We start from the raw sequence: 21,823 nt of genomic DNA on the forward strand, positions 1-21,823 counted from the left end.
AATAACAATCCCCAATTTATGAAAAAAATAAGACACTGGAAGCTAAAGTTAGTGCATTTTTAAAAAGTAATGCATTTTCCTTCATTGGATAGAATAGAGTTATCAAGAAAAACACTTACTGAAAGTTAACAACTCCTTCTCCTATCACACCCAGAAAAAAATTAGCATTGTATTTCTATGAATTAAAATGCCTTCTAAGCCCAAGGAGAGTCAGGAAGTGAGATTTTTATGCTGCAGAGACTAGCACTGTCCACTGGGCAGGTGCTGGGTGTGGAGCCAGGCTATCTGAAGTGAGGCCCCATCTCCACCACTTACCAGTGAAGTGATTTCTGCCTTGGTTTCTGTGCCTTAGTTTTCCCATCTGTATGACTAGAATAGCATGATAGGATTCACCATTGTCTTGTGAACTAAATTAGATCTCTTCTCTAAGCACAGGAATTGTAGGGACTGTTAGAAACGGACAAAGCTGAAGTTCTGTATCCCCTGGAAAATCCCTGGTCCTAAGACCAGGAATAAGAAGGGGTTTTATGTTTCCATTGATGGGAGAAACCAGTTTTGCCCAGATGGGACACTACAGGTAGCTGGAACTGGAGGCTTTGCTCCCTGGTCAGGAGACTAGAGGCCAAGAGTCCTTGGGGCAAGTCTGAATTCAGTACTGTGATGGACAATTAGAATGTCTCTGAGACTGTCTAAAGCCCAACAAAACCTTAAAAACACATTTCTAGAAAAGAGTGCTTTCACTGTGTATTCTCATTGTTCAGACAATGCCCAGGGAAATAGGTACATAGATGTTGAATGAGTCAATGTCAATCAACCCAGGACTTACTATTTTCCCAGAGGCAGAGTTTTTAAGAGGCCCTAAGTTCTGAATTCCTGAGAAGGAGCTACAAAAATGACTTTAGAGATTTTTTAGCAACCAGGTATGTGTACAGAGCAAATTAAATTTTAAAGAAACTGAAAAAGTGCCTCATAGCTCATGAACTAAAATTAATTAATTTTAGTTTATAAATAAAATTAATACACATTGAATGTGTTAAATATGCATTTGGTGTGAAACCTTGCCACTGGTGACTTAAAATATGGCAGTTTGTTCAATAGTGACAGAAAAATCTGAAAGTAGACTAACCTTTTGTTGGCATTGTAGGTAGGAAGGAGGAGAAAGAGTGAGGTGGAAGAAATAGTATCTACATCAGGAATGTAAATACCTTACAAAAACTGTCACTTCATACTCTGCTATCTACTCATCCTCTGATACTGATGATGAAGCTAGAATTTTTAGCTCAATAAAACAGTTCCTATCAGTGAAGTGGAGAAATGGATACCTCAAAGAAACAGCAAATAGTATCTGCTACACGTTTTTCCCAACATGCAAAATCTACCTTTACAAATGGAAGAAAATGTGTATCTTATTTAAAGCAAACCATATAAATGGAAAAACAACAATTTGATATAAAACCAGAGGCAGCACATCTAGTTAAACAAAGAAGTTACAAAATAAGCTTCATAAATTGTGTTCTTAAAAGTAGCATGATTTCTGGCTGGGGATATAGCTCAGAGGCACAGTGCCTTGCTGGCAAGTGTGAGGTCATGAGTTCAATTTCTGATACCAAAAAAAAAGGCATTATTTATATATTTTTAAGAATGCAAAAAATTATCCTAAGGAATCTTTTATTATTCGTTTTATTTATTTAATTTTATTGATATATTATAATTGTGCATATATATGGATGTGGTATGAACATTTGATACACATATGCAATGAGTATGATCAAAGAAATTAGTACTTCTATTTCCTTAAACACATTATTTACTTGGCTAGGAAATTTCAAACCCCTCCTCTAGTTCTCTGTAACACATACAACAGATTTTTGTGACCTACAATCACCTTACTGTGCTACAGATCATTAGAATTTATTCCTATCAAAGGTATTTTGGTATCTATTATCCACTCTTCTGTCCTCTCTTAACCGCTACTTTACCTCTATAAAATCTACTTTTTGAGCTTCCACATGTAAGTGAGAACACGCAGCATTTTTCTTTCCAAGCCTTTTTTTATTTCACTTAACATGGTTTCCTCCAGTTCCATTCATATTGCAATAAATGATAGGATTTCGTTCTTTTTGAACTGAATCCAGAAATAAGCCCATTTCATTGTATATATGTGTCATATGTTCTCCACCCATTCAAATGTTGCCAGAGTCCTCAGTCAATTCCATTTCTTGGCCATCATAAATAGCCCCATAATAAATAAGAGAATGCAGGTACCTCTTTGATATACTGTTGTCATTTCACAAAGAGTCAGGGATAATCAAATTCAATTTTTTCACCACACTATTGAGAAACTGAGACCTTGAAAAATGTCATATAATTTTCTGAAGTTTCTACAGCTAGTGGCAAAAAAAGGGAAGGGGGCTAAAACTTTTGTGGCAATTGATGCCAAATTTTCAATATTCTATTTCCTAAATAATTATGTGGATAATTTTGTATTAGAGCATAAATTTTCATTTGGAAGTATATCAAACTAATGAAAATGGAGATTCTCTTACAGGGTTAAAATCTTAGCATTAAACAACCTATGAACTATGTGACCCATATGTCAATTACTCATCTTTCCAATCCCTAGTTTTCATAACTGTAGAGGTAGATTGTGAACTACCATCGCCATACTGTGCTACAGAACATTAGAATTTATTCCTCCTATGAACTATATTTTGGTGTCTGTTACCTCTTCCTCTATCCTCTTTCCCTACTCTTTTAACCACTGACTATTCTACTTCTATAAAACCTACTTTTTGGGCTTGCATATCTACTTAGATATATGATTTCTTGAGGGAGTCAATTAGGCAGTGCATATAAAGCATGGAACATAGGGGCTGCCACTTAAGTGCTCAGGTAGTGGCTCCAGATATTATTATTGCCATCATCATTGCTGTAATCATTACCACATAGTTAGAAAAGAACTAAGTCCGGGGTTCTTTACATCCCATTAAGAAACAAAGATCTAGAATTATAAAGACACATTCACAAAGAAGACAAGGACACTGAGAAGAACAGGATTTCAGGACATCTACTTTTCTGGAGCAGCCAGGACTGAAGGTCTAGTAGCTTTGAGGCTGAGGATTCTCCCAGGAAATCTAAGGTGGCATAGCTAGCTGCAGACACCACTTGTCTATGGTCCCGTTGAGAGCTAAAGAAATAACCATGGAGTCAACGACTTCTTTTTCATGCCAGGGTTAATTCTGTGATTTCATGGCTCCCTGATGGAAGAAGCCTGTGAATCCTTTTGTGGAAGTCATAACCTGTTTGCCTATGAATTTATATTCTTCCAAGTGGAAATGCAAAGAAACTTTACAGGCTGACCACATGGCTACCAATCATCATGATTGCAATCAAGAAGTTCCAGAGGTAAAGTTGTTCCTGTCTTAGTTTCAATAGAAAGTTAACAGTTTTATTCAGTTTGTTTGCTGAAGGCACCCTAGAATGGCGACTGTGTACCTTCTACTACATACCACTAGTACCTGCTCTCCAAAGAAGAGCTGAATTTGCTGCTGAGTGAATAAAGATTTTTTAAAAACACAAAGATATGTGATTATGCAAAGAAAAAGTGTGCTTATGGAACTCAGTAGTCAAAGAGAAGCAGACAAAGGAAGCCAGCAATATCAGTTGACTACTTGTATTGATGGAGAAATACTATAAAATCAAGAAAATATATTTAATTAAAAGCAATAAAAATGTACTCTTTTGGTAATGGCAGAGTAAGTCATTACAGGCAACATTCCAACTGAGTACAACTAGAAAATCTGGAAACATATGACAAATATATGCTTGAATTGTTGAAGAAACTAACAATGCAATGAGGAATTAAAGAGAAAGATCTGGAGAAAACAGAAAGCTCTGTTAAATGAGACACATTTAAAGTTTCTTTCACTTCAAGGGCATTTGTAGTTTTAACAAGAATAGCTTGTCACACTACTATAGTATTTAGCTAAGCAAACATTGAAAACAATAAAAATTAATCCTTTCCAGACATGCCAAAAACTTGGGGTGGGGATTTGTCACCAACAAACCCTCAACAAAGGAATTTCTGATTACATTTAATTAGTTGATTATAACTAATTATATTTAATTAGTCTGATTATATTTAATTAGTATGATCCTAGAAGGAAGTTCTACTCTACAAATGAAATGAAGGTTAGAAAAGTACTAAGTATATATCTAAATTATTAAACAAAGTTATATTAAAATTGGCTAACTCAAGGGATCGAAACTTGAAATCAAATATTGAAAAACAATAATTTGTCAGTAGAGAAACACCAACATGTTCATCACTGATAAAATCTTTTCAGTATTGATAACAATGTTATACTCATCTCATTAGAAGTTTTGGATGAATTTCTTTACTTTTCATCAAAAAATTGAAATTCCATAAAAATGATCCATAGTTTCATACAATACTGTTTTTATGAGACAAGAATTTTCCTAGGCCTTATACCTTTTTCTTGCTTCCCATATCAAACAGGAGACAGAGGCCACTAAGTGTGGTGGAGTGAAGGGGGTGTAAAAAAAAGGCAATGCACCCACTGACAAGTATAGAAATTGATATTGCTCTCTCTACCTGTCCTAAGCTTTGCAGTACAAAGGAGTACCAGCTGAGCTAAGAAGATGGTGAATCAACAAGCAACAAAATACAGAGCCTCTCTGAGAGAAACAGCTCAGATGCTTGAATAAAACATCCTCAAGAAGACCAGATGAAAGGAGATAGATACTCTCAACCCAGGAAGAAACTAAAGGGAAAAAAGAGAAAAGAAAATTGTGAACAGAAGGCTGTAGCCAGACTCGCACTCACCTGAGCTGGTCCCACTGTGTATGAAACGCTGCTGGAATCTGAAGACCCACAGTCCCAGGGAAGTTTGGAGTTGGTGAGCATGAGAGCCTTGGCAGAGAAAGAGGTTGCAGAGGGAATTTGCAGAGTGGAGAGCAGCACTCAGCTCAGAGATCTTTACCGGTTTGCAGTGAGTAAACAGAAATCAGTCCATCCACAGGAGTGGGTGATTGGCTAGGTGACATTTTGGAGTCAGGCAATTTTGCAGCAGTGTATCACAAGCTTGGTAGATTATGTTAATCAATGATGTACAAGGGTTAGAATAGTCAATGGAAAAAGTATTCTTGGCCCTTTATTTTTGCAGTTTTTTCAAAGCTTTTCAAATTCATGTACTTATTCATGTACTTTCCTGCCCACTCCTCATTCCAATGCTACTTGCTCCCTCCATGAACGATTCATTCAGTCCTTTGTTCTATCCCTTGGTTTTTTGTGTGTTCTAGCAACGCACGTACTGTTTTACATGGCCACATTTTAAATTTCCTTACATAGCATTGCCACAGAGTTCATTCCACCCTCACTGTTGTTGTCTTCGTTTTTTTCTTTTCTTCCCAGACCCTTGGCTGTTGTCTAGTCTGCTGCCTGTAACGTATGCATATTAATGCACAGTGCTAGTCCATCACTCCACAGTGACAGACAGCCAGCATATGCCTGGAACCAGAACTCCAGTGGCTTCAGTCACTCCTAGCACAGAGCAGATTGGTAAGAATTGCTTGGACTGAATCCTGCCTCTGTGCATGATCCATAGCCAAGGACAAGGTCTCCCTGAAGCCATACCTCTGGCCCGCCTGCGTGGCACACACTAATGTGATAAACACTCCCAGAGCTTTACCAGCTCATAAGGGAGGGGCCAGCCTGCCCCACCCCTGCTTGTACTTCAGTGGTCATCAGCAGAAAGGGGAGGGCAGCAATCCCTAGCCAGCATGCTTCAGAGTAATCACAGCAAATACAGGAAGTGCCAGGGATCCTCATTATCCTCTTGTCTGGAAGAACCCAAAAACATGAAAGAGGAAGAAACAAAAGGAAGTCTCCAGCCTTCAACCAAAACACTACTGGCCCAGGAGAGGTAAACACAGAAGAGATTGGGGGCTGCGCACCTAGCATGTCTGAAAAAGCAGTATCTGACATAAAATGATCTTTGTGACATTATAAAAGCAATAAAAACAGAAATTCTAATACAAGTAAAGGAAGACATAAAAAAAAAGAAATGCTAAGCACCTCTCAAGAAGATACAGATGGAAGAACAGAGGGGCATAGAAAAAGGAGAGAAACCTTTGATTAAGAATATTTTAAAATTCTAGAATACATGAGACAGATTCAAAGAGAATACCAGGAAATTAAAAGCTGGCAAAACTGCTTGAAAGAAATTAAACATAGACTATCAAACCTTGAAGACAGGTTTGCAACATGTGATCATGAAAGGAAAGATCTCTTTAAAATAACAAGAAACCAGAAAGTAACAATACAAAAGCTAGAAGATGACAAGAAGATCTATAACTTAAAAATAAAAATGTGAGTGAAGAAGTAGGGGTAAACACAAATGAAATACAAAGGCTATTTACAGAAATAATTAAAGAAAACTTCCCAAGCATAGGGAAAGGAAATGATATACAGATATATGACGCATACAGAAACTCCAGCCAGCTGTAACCAAAATAGATCTACACCCAGACATATTATAATCAAGATCCCAGAAATTCAACATAAGAGCAGAATACTAAAAGCTGTCAGAGGAAAGAAACAGATCACCTATAAAGGAAAACCCATAAGAATCACAACAGACTTCTCGACACAAACCATCAAATCAAGAAGAGCTTGGAGCCCTGAAAGAAAATAACCTCCAACCCAGACTGATGTACCCTGAAAAACTATGTTTCAAAATTAATGGAGAAACAAGATGCTTCTGTGACAAAGAGGAACTGGGGGAGTTCATGACCACCAACCCAACCCTACAAAAAATACTGAAGGATAATCTAGAGAGAGAGGAAAAAAAGACTATGGTTTCATGAACAGCAACAGAGGAGGCTCACTGAAAGGGGCAGACAGTGGAGTGAAGGGGGAAAGTAGACAATCAACAGCAGAAAAATAGCATGGCAGAGAAGATTGGCCGTAATCGCTAGCATGGATAGCCTCGATACACTAATAAAAAGAAACACAGGCAGAGTGGATCAGGAGATAGAGTCCATCAAGATGCTCTATACAAGAAATATATTTAACCTGAAAGACGGTTTATGGACTGAAAGTCAAAGATAAGAAAATAATGCTCTATGTGACAGGGAACCAGAAAAAAGTGGGGGCAGCTCACCCATCAGCTGCAGATTGGTTGGAAAGACATAACACTTTTATACAACAGAGAACTACTCAGCTATAAGGAAGGAAAACCTTGAGGTTCTTATAGGTAAATGGAGACAACTTGAGACCAAGCTCAGGGACAAAAAGGTTCAGAACCACTTAGGTAAAAGTGGGTTGCCTCCCTAATCTAAAAACTAAAGGAGTTAGTGGGATACAAAATGTACAATGCACCCTGGGAAAGTGAAAGGGGAGCAATTGTCTAAATAGCAAAGGCAGAGGACACTGCTAATCTTGTATCATGATTTGAAACCCATATGCTTTCATCACTCTGTTTAGTTTGGTTATATTCTGTTCCAGTTTGTCTTCTTGTACTAGGTTTGAGGGTATAGACAGCTATTGCAAAGATAGCTGGACATACTATGGTGATCATTTTTAATTTCTTATTAACTTAACCTGAAATCCTGTATTGCTTTCATTGCCTTATTTTGACTGATTTTATTTGAATCTGTCTTGTTCAAGTGCCATCTTGTCTTGACTGATTTTATTCGAATCTGTTATGTTTGATAGTATCAAGTCTGAGAGTATAGGCAACTACTTGAAAGACAATAAGATTCACTATGATACCCATGCTGGTTTGACTATTACTCTCTTTTGAAGTCCTATAATGTCTCCAATGTTTTGTTTTTATTGATTTTGTTCCATACTGCTATGTTCAGTTTTATTGTACCTGATGATATGGGCAATTCTACTGAAGATAACAAGAGACATCATGGTAATCATTATAGATCACCTTGTATTATGGTTTTAAATTATATGCTATGTCCATTCTTTTGTTTTGAATGACCCCAATTTTTTCTCGTTTGTTTTTATTCTTTTCAAAATAAAAATTTAAAAAAATTTTTAAAAAGAGTACCAGCTGCAGGGGTGGAATCTTAAACTTTAAATGAAGTTCAGAGTTTATATTATTAAACTGTCTGAACCTTTAAATTGATGAACTGAGACTCCCCTTGGGCTTGAAGTGACTTAGGACTTTTTATAAGCTAGAAGTTACTACAAAATCTATTGGATTTAACAAGTGCACCGAGTTGGTTTGAAAGGATCACAGGAGAAAACATAAAGTTGCTTTAAAATTGCACTCCAGTAAGTTCATCTCTTGCTCTGTGACTGTTACTCCTACCTACGATACTATAAGAAATGATGAATAAAACAGTCCAGGCTGTTTAAAAGAGTGAGAAAATGGTGGAGGGTCTTGAATTCCTCATAGTTATTGTCCAACAGAGCTCTTTCCTCCATTTCTATTTAAACTTTAAATCTTACCTGGAAAAGGATCTCCAATTTCAGAAAAGTATTTTCAACAGTACATCATCCCTCTCAACAGGGAGAACCATCCTGGCTCCAGAGTATCAGAAACAAATGGCTCGTAGAGTGCATAATTCCATCTAAGTGTTATCACCTTGTTAGCCAGGAGTAAAGACAAACCTCCAAGAATGGTTAATGTAATAGCAAAATTGCTATCTGATACTTACAATTCAGCTGCATGTCCAAAGAAATTACCAGATCCACAAGCTGCAATTATTATTGAGGAAACACTTGACAATTCTATGTCTACAAGTATTAAGTCAATTTTGCAGCAGTGTATCACAAGCTTGGTAGATTATGTTAATCAATGATGTACAAGAGTTAGAATAGTCAATGGAAAAAGTATTCTTGGTCCTTTATTTTTGCAGTTTTTTCAAAGCTTTTCAAATTCATGTACTTATTCATGTACGTTCCTGCCCACTCCTCATTCCAATGCTACCTGCTCCCTCCATGAACGATTCATTCAGTCATTTGTTCTATCCCTTGGTTTTTTGTGTGTTCTAGCAATGCACGTACTGTTTTACATGGCCACATTTTAAATTTCCTTACATAGCATTGCCACAGAGTTCATTCCACCTTCACTGTTGTTGTCTTCGTTTTTTTCTTTTCTTCCCAGACCCTTGGCTGTCATCTAGTCTGCTGCCTGTAACGTATACATATTAATGCACAGTGCTAGTCCATCACTCCACAGTGACAGACAGCCAGGGTGCCTCCAAACTCTCTTCATAATCCTGGGATGAAAACCTTCATACATCACCTTATTATCTGTGTCCTGAGGGATTTAAAATATTAACCCCAAAGATGCAACACTGGATCCTGAGTTCCGTATGTCCAGGTGTAGACCCGTGAGCTGATGAAGCAGCACCATATTGCTTCTGAGAAGCTGCATTCATCACCTTCCCCCCCACAGGAGCTCTCTATTGTTGCTATCCTGCATATCCCACTTGGTATTATGTTGTCTTCTCAACCTTTGTTTCATGTACAAAGTGACAATTTGTTGTTGTTTAATTTGTATTACTTTGATTTGAACATCTTCCAATATGTTCAGTAGCTTTTTAAGTGAAGAGCTGATTCAAATTTGGGGCCCATTTTTCTGTTGAGGCTGCTGTCTTTTTTAAAACTAATTTGTGTAATTCCAGGTATGTTGCAAACACGTATCTCTTGTTGTCTCAGGCTTGCCGGAATCTTCTTTCATCTGTCATTTGTCTCCATTGATCTTAAAACTTTAATTTTAATGTAGTTGAAGTCACCTTTTGCCTGTTACTTTATGTTATTATTTTTTGTTTTGAGACAGAGTTTCTACATAGTTCAGTCTAGTCTTGAACTCGTTATGTAACCCAGGCTGGCCTTGAACTCACAGCAATACTCCTGCCTCAGCCTCTCAAATGCTAGGATTACAGGCATGCACCATCACATCTGGCTTGTTTTGTTTTTGTTGTTTTCTTTAAGTAATTTTTCACTGCCTCTATCTTGTAAATATGTTTGCCATATTATCTTGAATTATCTTAATAGTTTTGTTTCTTTACCTCCAGGACTATAATTCCACTGACATACTTCGTTACATTGGTACTTGGTTGCAATATATTTTATAAAATCAATACCTTTCCCCTACAGAAACAAAAACTAGAAAATGTAATGGAAAATATCACATACATAATGCCAGCAACAGACACTATAAAATATCATGCATAGATATTTAAGTATATAAAACCTATCCAAAAAAGATAAAACTTTACTAAAGAATATAAAGGAAATCTTAAATAGAGACATATAATGTCCAATGAGACAATTTGATAATATAATATCTGTTATTTCCAGATAAACCTGTAAGTTCAAAGCAATATCAATCAAAATCCCAAGATGATACTTTAAGTGAAATTTAATACGGTTACGTGAGTTTTACTTGAAGCAAACAATGGTTAAAGGTAGAGAAGAAAGTTCTGTAAAGAAGTATTTGCTACCTCAGATATCAAATACACTGTAAAAATAATAAAGTTGATGTCATAGTGGAATAACAACAATAGGCAAAAAAGAAAAGAAAACCATACAAAGAGAATGAGATGCTAATTGACTGTCAGTTTATGTAAGAGAAGCTCAACTAAATTGGCTCAGCAGTTCCACACCTGAGGTATGGAGTGTCCCTGCTAGGTGGCTTCTCACCTGGCTGGTGTAAAGGGAAATGAGGAAGGACAGATCTGCTTTCCTTTCTTCAGAGGAGCTACAGTGTTTGCCTTTCCCTTGGCTGCTATCTCCTGGCTTGCAGCTCAGACTCTTCAGCCTCCATGGCAGACCTATCAGCCTTCTGACATAGACTCATGTGGGACACTGCAGTGAGCTCCAGACCTCTGACTGGATCCTTCGATCTACAGCGGGCAGACACCCCCTCGGCCAACTCTGAGGGTGACTATCGGAAGCCAATCTGCTAAATTCTTATATATTTGAATATTTTATGTTATATCTCTTTCTCTAGTAAACACTGACACAGAGGCTTTCCAATCACACACACACACACACACACACACACACACACACACACACATACACACACATATGTTCTATAGTCAATAAGGGTATATTTTAAATTATGGACAATTAATATCAAAATATTGAATTAGAGTAATTGGCTGTGTATTTAGAAAAATGTAAAGTTATTTTTTCACACATATAAAGCTAACTCTCAGAAAGGTTAATGAGCTAAACCAGAAAAAATACTATAGAAGTGCTAGAAAATGAATTTAAGGGAAAAACAGCAACATTAAGGTGGGGCCCTGATAACACACCCGTACTCTGCAGGGATAAACTGATTAACTTTACTAAATCTTTGGATTTTTGTATCTATTTCTTTTTCCCTTTTTGTTATTTCTGTATGTCTACAAACCGCACTAATGCGTGCATCTAGGGAAACTGATGGCTGTGAAAGTCACATCTTGACCATTTTTATTCATTCCTCTCCTATCTACACTTCCCTCCTTTCTCAGATCCCCATCCCATCCCACAAAGCCTGTTTCCTACCATCTGCTTTGTTTTGCTTTTTAAATCATTTATATTTTGGGTTTCTCACTAGAGAAACCACGTGACCAATTTATTTCATTTAGCATTATTGTCTCAAAGTGCATTCATTTTCCTACAAATAGCTCAAATTCATTCTTCCTTAAGTATCTATACCACATTTTGCTTGTTCATTCATCTGTTCCTAAGATCTAGCACTTGTAAGTACGCTGCTGTAAACATAGATAAGCAAGTACCACTGTGATGTAACATCTTTAACTCTTTGGGGAGGAACCCTGAAGAGGAATTGCTGAGTCTGAAGGAAATTGTATTTTTAGCTTTTTGAGGAAACTACATACCTACTTCCACATGATTGCATTAGCTCTAAATAACATTGTAGAAGGGCTTGTTTTTCCCTGACAACTTTACCAGAATTTATTGGGTTTTTTAATCCATAATGATAACCATTCTTGCTGCAGTAGGATGGAATCTCTGATGTTTCTTCATTTCTCTAACAGTCAAAAATGCTGAACATTTTTTTCACGTACTCACTGGCCATTTATACTTTTTCTGTTGAGAAATGTCTATCTATCTCATTTGCTCATTACTGCTATTGGGTGTTTTATTTGGGGAGAGAGACTAATTTATTTTCTGAGTCTTACATATTTTAGATATTATTCTTCTGTTTGAGGAGTAGCTGGCAAAATTCTTTCCCATTCTGCAAGTTGTTCCCTCACTCTGTTCGGTGTTTGCTGTACCATGCAGAAGGCTTTGGTTTGTTATAATCCCATTTGTTGATTCTTTGTATCATTTCTTGTGTAATTCTTTATTCTGTTCAGTAAGTCCTTGTTTATGCTTATAAAAGTCTGGGCAAAAAGAAAGATCAGTTTGAGAAGAGACTGTCAGAATTTGAAAACAAAATTGATTTGGTAGGTGATGTACTCAGTCATGCCATAAAAAGAAGACCAAACAGCAACAACAAACCCAAGACACATAGAAGCTGGGTCCAACAGCTCCAGAATGTTCTTAGCTCCTTAATCTAATGTGATCACAATGTATAATGTTTTTAGTGATTTGCTGCTTTTCCCCCCTGGTCTCTTGATGAGGATGTGTGCATCTATGCTCATTAAATAAATTAGCCTGAAGTTTTTCTTTCTTTCTCTTTCCTTGAGTTCTTGTTAAGTTTTTGATCAGGGTAATGATTTCTTCAAGGAATGAGCTCCTTCCCTTTCAATTCCATAGAAGTGTTTGAGGAGTATTGATATTAATTCTTCCCTGAAGTCCTGGGAAAAGTCAGAATCCATCAGGTCCTGACCTTTTCTTAGTTGATAGGAATTTTATTAGTTCCTCCATTACTTGTTATTTGTCTATTCATGGATTTTATATCTTTTTGGTTCAATTTTGGTAATTTGTATGTATCTAAGAATTTATCCATTTCTTCTGGATTTTCCAAATTATTGAAATACATGTTTTCAAAATAGTTTTTTTTAATAATCCTCAGGATATTGGCAATGTTGACTGTGATTTGGCCTTTTACATTTCTAATTGCCTTCATAAGTGTCTTTTCTTTCTTTCTTTTGGTAAAGTCAGCTGAGTGTTTGTCCATCTTATTTATCCTTTCAAAGAACCAAATTTGATTCACTGATCTTTCATACTGTAATTTTGATCTTAATTTCATTAATTTCCACTCTGATCTTTATAATTTATTTTATTCTACAAGTTTTGGATTTGGATTGATGTCATCTTTTTCTAGGACCTTGAGATACATTATTAGGTTATTCATTTGGGGTCACTCAGTCTTTTTAATATGGCTGTCACAGTTATAAAATTTCCTTTTAGAATGGCTTTAACTGTGTCTCATAGGTTTTGGTATGTCATGCTACATTGTCATTTGATTAAAGAAACTTGATTATCCCCTAGTCTTCTGGACATCTTCAGGGGTTTTTTGTTGTTGTTGTCATTGTTTTTAAAGAGATTAATTTTAAAGATTAATTTTAAGATTAATTTTAAAGAGATTAAGACAAAAGAGGACATAACAAACAAATCAAATCAGAACAATGCAAGTAACACAACATTTTATCACAAGACAACCCATAAATAACAGTAACTATCATAATGTCTCTTTCTTTGAAATAGTTGAGCATAGCTTCTTATATGATAGTATCAAGCATAACAAAACAGTGTAAAACCATTGAAGAGAATGAAAGCATTACAGGGCTTTCAGAATCAAATAGCAGAGAATGAACAATGGCTACTATATTATCTCATTACATGGGCATCTTCAGTTTATTTCACACTTAACTATAGGAACACATGAAGAAAGTTAAATATTCACTGCCCAAATACAAGGAAAGAAATACAACTGTGAGGAGACAATTAAATTATTTATTTTAAGACAAAACTACTAAGAAAATGTCACAGCCTTAACACAGAAAACAGATAGGCTACATTATCATTGAAATAATCATTAAAAAGACAACACAATCTCTATCCAAAAGATAAAATGTCATTTTGGGACAGGAACACTGCACATTGCAAAGGCCATAGGTAAAGGAGTCACCTCTCAAATTACCTCAGCACTGATGGCCACTGACAAGGATTTTTTTTTCCTCAGTGAATGAGACAGACCCCTTCATCTTCTTGGCCATGATTGGAAAGAGATTCGTGTGGTCATCCACATACTTGGCCACACAACTGTCCACCTGCATTTCACCTGAAGCTCCTTAACCCCTGTGTCCTCTGAATCTTTGGCTTGGTAACTGCGATGAACAGTGCACTGAGCAAGGTAGTCCTGGAACTTTTCCAATTCATTGGTCACCAAGGCCCAGCTTGAGTGAGCAGCGCATGACAGCACTCAATACCTGCTATGTGGACAGCTGATCGTCCTCACAGCTGTTGGCACTGCACTGGAACATGAAGCCCTGCATCTTCCAAATGTTCTCTCCACATGTTCAGCAAGGAGTTCACCATCTCCTGCACCAAGAGCTGCTTCAACTCTCCCGTGAAGATTCTGTGCTGACCTGCATCCACATGGCTTCCTGATCGTAGGAATTCTTTTAAGTTTTTAAGTTTCTCTACCTCAGCTTCTTCTGTGACCCATTGGTTACTCAATAATGTATTATCCAATCTCAATGTGTTTGTATAGTTTCTATGCCTTTGTTTGTTATTAATGTCTAGTTTTATTTCACTATGATTTGGTAATATTCAAGAGAATATTTTAATGCTTTAGGATTTATTTAAGCATGCTTGATAACCTAAAATATATTTTGGAAAATATTCTATATGCTGCTGAGAAAAATGTGCATTCTATTGTAGATGTTGGATAAAACACTCCACACAGTGTAGATAGCTCATTAGTCCATTTGTTCAATTGTGTTATTTAAATCTGATATTTCTTTGCTGATCTTTTTGTCTGACTGACCTGTTTAATTCTGAGAGTGAGACACTAAGTACATTATTATGATTGTAATGGCATCTATCTCTATGTCCAGTAATTTTGTTTTATGAAGCTGGGTATGTAAATATTCAGTGTATAGACATACAATGGTTATCTCTTCCTGTTGAATCATTCTCTTTACCAATATAGTGGTCATCTTTGTTTCTTACAATCAGTTTTGTCTTGAAGTCTATTGTGTCTGAATATAAGATAACTACCCCTGCTTGCTTTCAGGATCTGGTGCATGGAATATCATTTTCCATCTTTTTGTCTCTAGCCTATGAGCATTCTAGATGTTTCTCTTACAGCAACATATAGTTGAGTTTTGTTTTTTTTGATACAATCTACCAGTCTATCCCATAGGTCACTCAAGGGCTGGTTCCAAGTCCCTAATCAGGACCATGTCTTTGTTTCTTTCTGCTTCTAGGGCTGTCCTATCCCAACTCTGTAACTGTTCTCTGAGTGATTCTCTTGCCTGTATCTCCCTTAGTAGCCTAAACTGAGAAGATTCTCTCCTGTGACTAACTCACTGTGGTCTGTCTCAGTGGAAAGAAAACTATAACAGGTGGACAGTGGAAAGTAACTGCTAGGCTTAGCATTGGTTAGAGCAGTCTGGTGGTCACTGGTGCAGCAGGATCCTTTCTTCTCTCAAGGTCTGAGATCTTATCCCCAGGTAGTGTTCTTTCCAGCCCTTGGCTGTGAGTAATGTTGGGATCAAGAGGTACCCTGCTTCTTTCTCTAAACATCCTTGATACTGGAATTCATCTAATGAGCTCCTCCTTCAAGTTGCCTTCTCATGCTTGGATTTTTTCCCCATCACCATATCCAAGTACCTGCAGAGCTTTGTCTTTCAAGCATCTTATGAGTGCTACTGCATTTGTTTTTCTTCCTATAATGTAGCCCAGATATTTAAATCAGTCCTAATACCTCACCATCACCTCAAGATCAAATGCCTGACCAATGAGAGCTGTAGAACATCTTGGGTCAATGGCAGCTCCAAGCTGCTCTCCCTTTCATTTGTTAAGAAATAATCCCGCACAGTGCCCAGATTTGAAAACTTGAGTGTTCTTTGACTATTTTCCCCTAGTGTTTTACATTTTTTGAAAACCGGGTAGTCAACATTAGTCAAGAACTTACTATGTACTGAGCATAATGATAGGAACTAAAAAAGAGACACAGTTAATCAGGTGTGGTCTATGCCTTTGAGGTGCTCACAGTGCAGGGAAATAGACACATAAGAAAGCAATGTACTCTGTAAAGTGCTATGGAACTACAAAATGATAGCCACTTTTCTCCAAAAATGTCTCTCATATCTCCCTTATCTAAGTCTCCTACTTACAATTTGTCCATCTCTCCTATTGGCAGCATCAACAAGCCAGCCAAATGGCTCCCCCCAAATTATGATTTTCCTAACTTTAGTCCAGTAATTAAAATTATTCTTAGTTTCACGCTATTGAATTACAAACCACAGATTTCATCACTCCAAGGTCAAAACTAGAATACAGGCTACCCTCAAAAAGTAGCTAATGAATGAATGAATAAATGAATCTGAACTGAACTTAGGTTTTATGATCATATAATTCTAACCATACTACTTTATCCACATGGATAGGAATCCTCCCCCAATCACTGTAGCACATCCTTCCCTCTCACTCACGCTGCTGTCATTTTTCCCATTTATGAAGAAATCTTTCTTAGCTTCCTCCCTAATGCCAACACCTAAAATTCGGCTCTGGGCCCACTTCCTGATCACAGTCTTTTCATAAAAATTACTCTCTTCAAAACTCTTTGTCTGAAACACTTATTTGCTACTTTGGAATGTGCAACTGGAAATTTTTATCCTTTGATAAATACACCCTGTCTTCCCAAGTAAGATCCCCATAATTTATCAGCCTCTGGAAACTGGAACTACAATTGTTAGCTCTCATATAATAATTACTCAGAGTCCTGAAGTAAAGCATTTGGAAGAGAAAATATTTGCTCCCAATTGGTATAAATGACACATTCCCATGTCTACCTCCATTGCAGGCTGAACACGAGATCTGACAGGAAATCACGAGGCGGCGGTCCTTACTAGCATGATAATGAATCAGGAACATACCGATCAACATCTTCTTCCCATACAACATGAGAGAATTACAAATCTGTTTCCAGGGTTAGCTCCATCAAACCCACCAGCTGTCACTGAGTTTTTCATTATTTATTTGCTTTGATTATTAAAGATTCCGACCTGTTTAAATTGGGAAATGGGAGAAAAGGATTAGGAGGTCTTCTTGGGCTCTTTGCACTAAATTAAAAAGAATCCTCTTGATACAACTCTCTGTGACCTTCAAGCTTTGAAAAGTCAAGCATAAAATAACTCAGTCTTCATCTCATTCCACAATGTTATTACCTATTCTGTTCCAAAATTCAAGCATAAAAGGGTATAGAAATTATTTGCCTAATTTAAGGTGGAAATAAAGAAGGGGTTCACACCCACAGCCAAGTTAAATTTTCCCCAATTCCACTACCTATAAAGATACAAAGCTCTCCCTCACTCCCTATGCTGGGCCCATTCCTACCCCCAGCTCTACCCCATGCCATAGTACCAATATTGTGCCATGCCACCTATAAAAGTGCATTCATACTTTATGTGTCTGCTCATCCCAAATGAAACACAATTTCCTCAAGGTCAGGGCTTTTTATGCTTGTAATTTGTGCCCGCAGAAGAGTGTCCTACAAAAGTAGGCTGGCAATTTATAAGCCAAAAATAAGCTCATAACTCTGGTGACTTTCGATTTCAGATAACCTAATACTATTTCAGGAAATGTAAGGTGCATACTGCCCCTATAATAGTCTCAATGGATTTTCCCCCCAGGGGGTAGGGATCAAACCAAGGGCCTCACACATGCTAAATGTGTACTCTATCACTAGCCTACATCCCCAGCCCTCAGTCAGTTTTAAAGACCCAAAAAATCTTTTTATACCACATGGACATTAATAAGACATTTTCATGTGTTTTTGAGTTAGTCTTCACATTTACTTTCAAATTTAGTATTATTACTCCTAGTTGTGATGGATTAACTAATGGTCAACTTATAACACCCAGCTGAACTGAATCAGCATGGGGATGAGTGTAAATAGCTCACCTGAGGATTTTGCTAATAGCAGAGAAAGAGATCTGGAAAGGAAGATGGTTTGCTGTTGATTCTCCTGGAGAATCTTGGCACACTGGTTTTTCTGATATGAACTCAGCTGTTTTCATTGTCAGAGGAGCTTAGGTCTTCACCATCTCTCAGGGTGGCTGCAGTTCTTTTCAGGGAAACTCTGGTCCCTACGTTGAGCATCACTTCCTGCATGAGACATTGCCTTGGGCTCTAAGCCTCCAACTGGACTTGTGGAAGACATTTCCATGGGCTCTAGGTCTTCAACAGGACTCGTGCAGGACATTGCTATGAGATCCAGGCTTTTCACTGGATCCTTTGGGTGTCTGATGTGTGGACAGATCTCCTGCACTGGTTTGCATTTGACTCTGGGTGAATATTATAGAATTTTATGCATTATGTGTCCTGTATTAAATACTTTCCCTGTAAACCTGACTACAGCACCAGTTTACAGGTGAGGTAACTGAGGCCGAGGGAGGTCAGATATGGTAGAGAGAATAATAGCTTTCCAAAGACAGCAGGTCCTCAGTCCTGGAATTCTAAAGTGTTGTCTTATGAGGAAAAGAATCATTGCACATGTGAATAAACTCAGTATCTGGAGATGAGATATTATCCTGGATTATCTGATGAATCTTATATTCAATCATCTATATCCTTGTAAGAAGGACAAAAGGAAGATTTTATTGGGGGTGAATCAAAAGAAGAGACCGAAGTGATGCTTCCACAAGCCAGAGAACATTCACAGCCAGTAGAAGCTAGAGGAAGCAGGAAATAGATTCTCCTGAGAGCTTCCAGAAAGCATACTCTTATTAACATCTAACTTTCAGCTCAGTGGAACTAATTTTGAACTTCTCACCTCGAGAAATGAAGAATGATGAATTTCTGTTATTTTAAGCTGCAGAGTTTGTGGTACTTTGTTATATAGCAGTCACAGGAAACTGACACATTGGGCAACTGGCCAAATAGTTGCAAGCAGTTAAATCATGATTCAAACCCAGGTTCTTTGATTTAAAATTGTAAATATGTTTCCACTTTACATGGATAAGGAAGCTTTGAACACAACCCAACCCCTGGCTATAACTAGAAGCCAGACTAGCTTTTGCATCTTCTACTCAGAGTAGTTAACTCTTTCGCATCTCCCCCTTTACCGTTGAACACATTCTTGTGTGGCGTGCAGTACTTTATGACATATCATTTTTAATACTCAAAATTTTAGAAAGAACTTCAGGAATTAGATGCAATTGCTATATTCATTACAAATTAGAAAAAATGAAGACAATAGAGAGGCTAAATTACTCACACACGGATCTGCTTAGTTATTTGAATATCTAACAAGAAATCTGGCAGAATATCACTTTGGAAGGTTTAACTCTGGTCAATATCCCTCCCACATCATCTTCTTTAGTTGACTTTCTTCGTATGTCTCACAGTGTCTCTCCCTCCATTCAAGTGAGACATGAATCATCCACATCTGTAGGAATATTAAATGTAGGGAATAAGCAATGGGTGAAATTATTTACTCCTGTTTGACAAGATAAAGTGAAGGTATACTCTGATACGAATTTGAAAAAATAGAATTTTTTGTCCTCCCATATTGCTCAAGTCAGAAAATGACTTGATGGCTGAGGAGAAGGGAGAGGGATCTCATGGACAAGACTAGGTAGGAGTGCTAGAAGCTGATGTTCAGCTTTGCCGCCAGAAAGACAAATAGGAGCAATGCTGACACTCAAGTCACAGAACTTTAATGTCATTATCTGACACGTATGAAGGAGTGAAGCTCGACTTTTGCTTAATTCCACTCAACTCACCTGGTATGAGCAGGCACCTCCTCTGCCTTTCAATGACTTGGGTTCTGCACACAAGGAACTACAAGTATAAAGCAAGGCGAGACCCTTGACCTGGAGGAATAGGACAGTGGCATTGAGGAGGCTCTTAGGACTAAACAGAACCAGTGTTTGGATCTCCCTTCAGCTTCTCAGACTCCTCTTCATTACTATTATGTCTGTCATTAGTCAACCCACTGGAAAAAGAATGTATCCAATGACTCCACTGTACATTGGAAGCAGAGGAGGAACCTAACTGAATTGGGTTCATCTGTCAGTGTCATGAAGAATGACATTGATTTGTAGGCAGTATCTTCTATGTCTCCAAAACAATCAGAGATTTTGATATTCAGTTTGTAATTCCATTACACACCATACTGTAAGGATGATTATCCCGCTGGTATTTCCCACCTCACTCTTTCCTGACCAATAATTTATTAGCAAACCAACCAGAGTAGTGGAACATGGCACACATGAGCCTCCCTTCCATTTGTTCCACTGATGACACCTATCCCATGCATTCATCCCTGTGCTCGGGCTAGCAACAACTTGAGAGGAAGAAAGCACAAATTATATCACGTAAGGCTTGGCCTGTTGGGTGAGGAAGAGAGAGCAAATTTGACCTTTTAGACTTATGCTTACATGTAAGTCACCAAGATCCTCTTAGTCAAAGACCTTTTTCCAAGCTACTACAAAAAATTAACAGCATCTCCTACCAGAGCCAAATGAAACTTCTCTTCAATATACAGAAATGGACTCAAAATATTTATGTATTTATTTCTAAAATGTTTTTTAAGGTTTTCTTTCATTTAAGGAGGATATATGGGGGACTCCAAGGAGAATGAAAATATTATTTATATGAGGTGATAGTATCATGCAACTAAGCTCTATCTGGCCCTCTCTTTAGTTAAAATGACACAATATACTATTTTATTCACAAACAGTTCACAAACATCTGCACTGCTTTTCTGTTGAATATTATATGTTCATATCGAAATTAAGCACCACAGAAAATAAAACTGGTACACATCCCTTCTAAAATAAACCAGTCTTTTTCTGATATCCACCGAGAGAAATTTGCCCTGGAGTAGAATCGTCTTCTTACTGATATTCCTGGAGCATTAGGTCATTTCAGCTCACACACAAGGCCACTAAAATGATCCATCTTTGCCTTTGGGATGCCACAGCTTACAACACATGGGAATCATTATATTCTGAGTTCATCTGTAGGACTATCAGTGAGCAGAAACCACAGCAGAGCTAGTCATCACAGTATTATTCTGCCACTGTCACCCTGGGAAATTTCCTTTCTTCTAAAGTAACCCTGATTTTGTAAGCCCCTTCCATGATCCCTATGGTGAGTTGCCTTGTTATCAGTATTCAGTATTTACAAAGTAATCGTATTGTGTGAGATCATAAAGTTGCTGACACGTGAATATCTGGCAGAAATATCCCAAGTATACTTAGCCATTACCAGTGTTCTTCCAGAGCTTGAAATACCACAGAGGAAATGTGTACTTGGCTTGAACTTTTGAGTCAACTCTTTTAAGTAAGTGTAAACAGAGCAAAAACTTTGCCATCAGACAAGCATTTGCAAAATGGAGATCAAGTCAGAGCATGAGCAGCAGATGGGGCTTGAGAGCCAAGAATAAAAGCACAGGATGTGCCCAGACTTTAAATTATTATTGACTGAGCTCTATGCCTTCTTAACGGCTTTTACTACCTCTTGGTTCATATGTGAAGTGCATATTAAAGCAAGGAACACTGCAAGGACCAAAGGAACTAGAATAGTAAACCAGCCACAGCTTAGTAATCATGATGCATTAATTATTCAGGAGCTGGAGCTACTCTTTGCAAACATTAAAATCAATGGCAGCACAGAAATATGCCTCCCCTTTGGAGC

The 21,823-nt window shown here is 37.5% G+C and overlaps 1 long non-coding RNA gene and 1 pseudogene across 1 annotated transcript in view; both read right to left on the reverse strand.

Moving 5' to 3' along the window:
• The window catches only part of LOC134471993 (uncharacterized), a 37,474-nt gene that overhangs the window by 9,733 nt on the left and 5,918 nt on the right, over window positions 1–21,823 (reverse strand). The window lies entirely within an intron of this gene.
• LOC100732423 (protein FAM136A-like) lies at window positions 14,092–17,053 on the reverse strand (annotated as a pseudogene).

This window comes from Cavia porcellus, unplaced genomic scaffold (assembly GCF_034190915.1).
Source record: "Cavia porcellus strain 051 isolate PalLab524CR breed Dunkin Hartley unplaced genomic scaffold, mCavPor4.1 scaffold_21, whole genome shotgun sequence".
Lineage (NCBI taxonomy): Eukaryota > Metazoa > Chordata > Mammalia > Rodentia > Caviidae > Cavia > Cavia porcellus.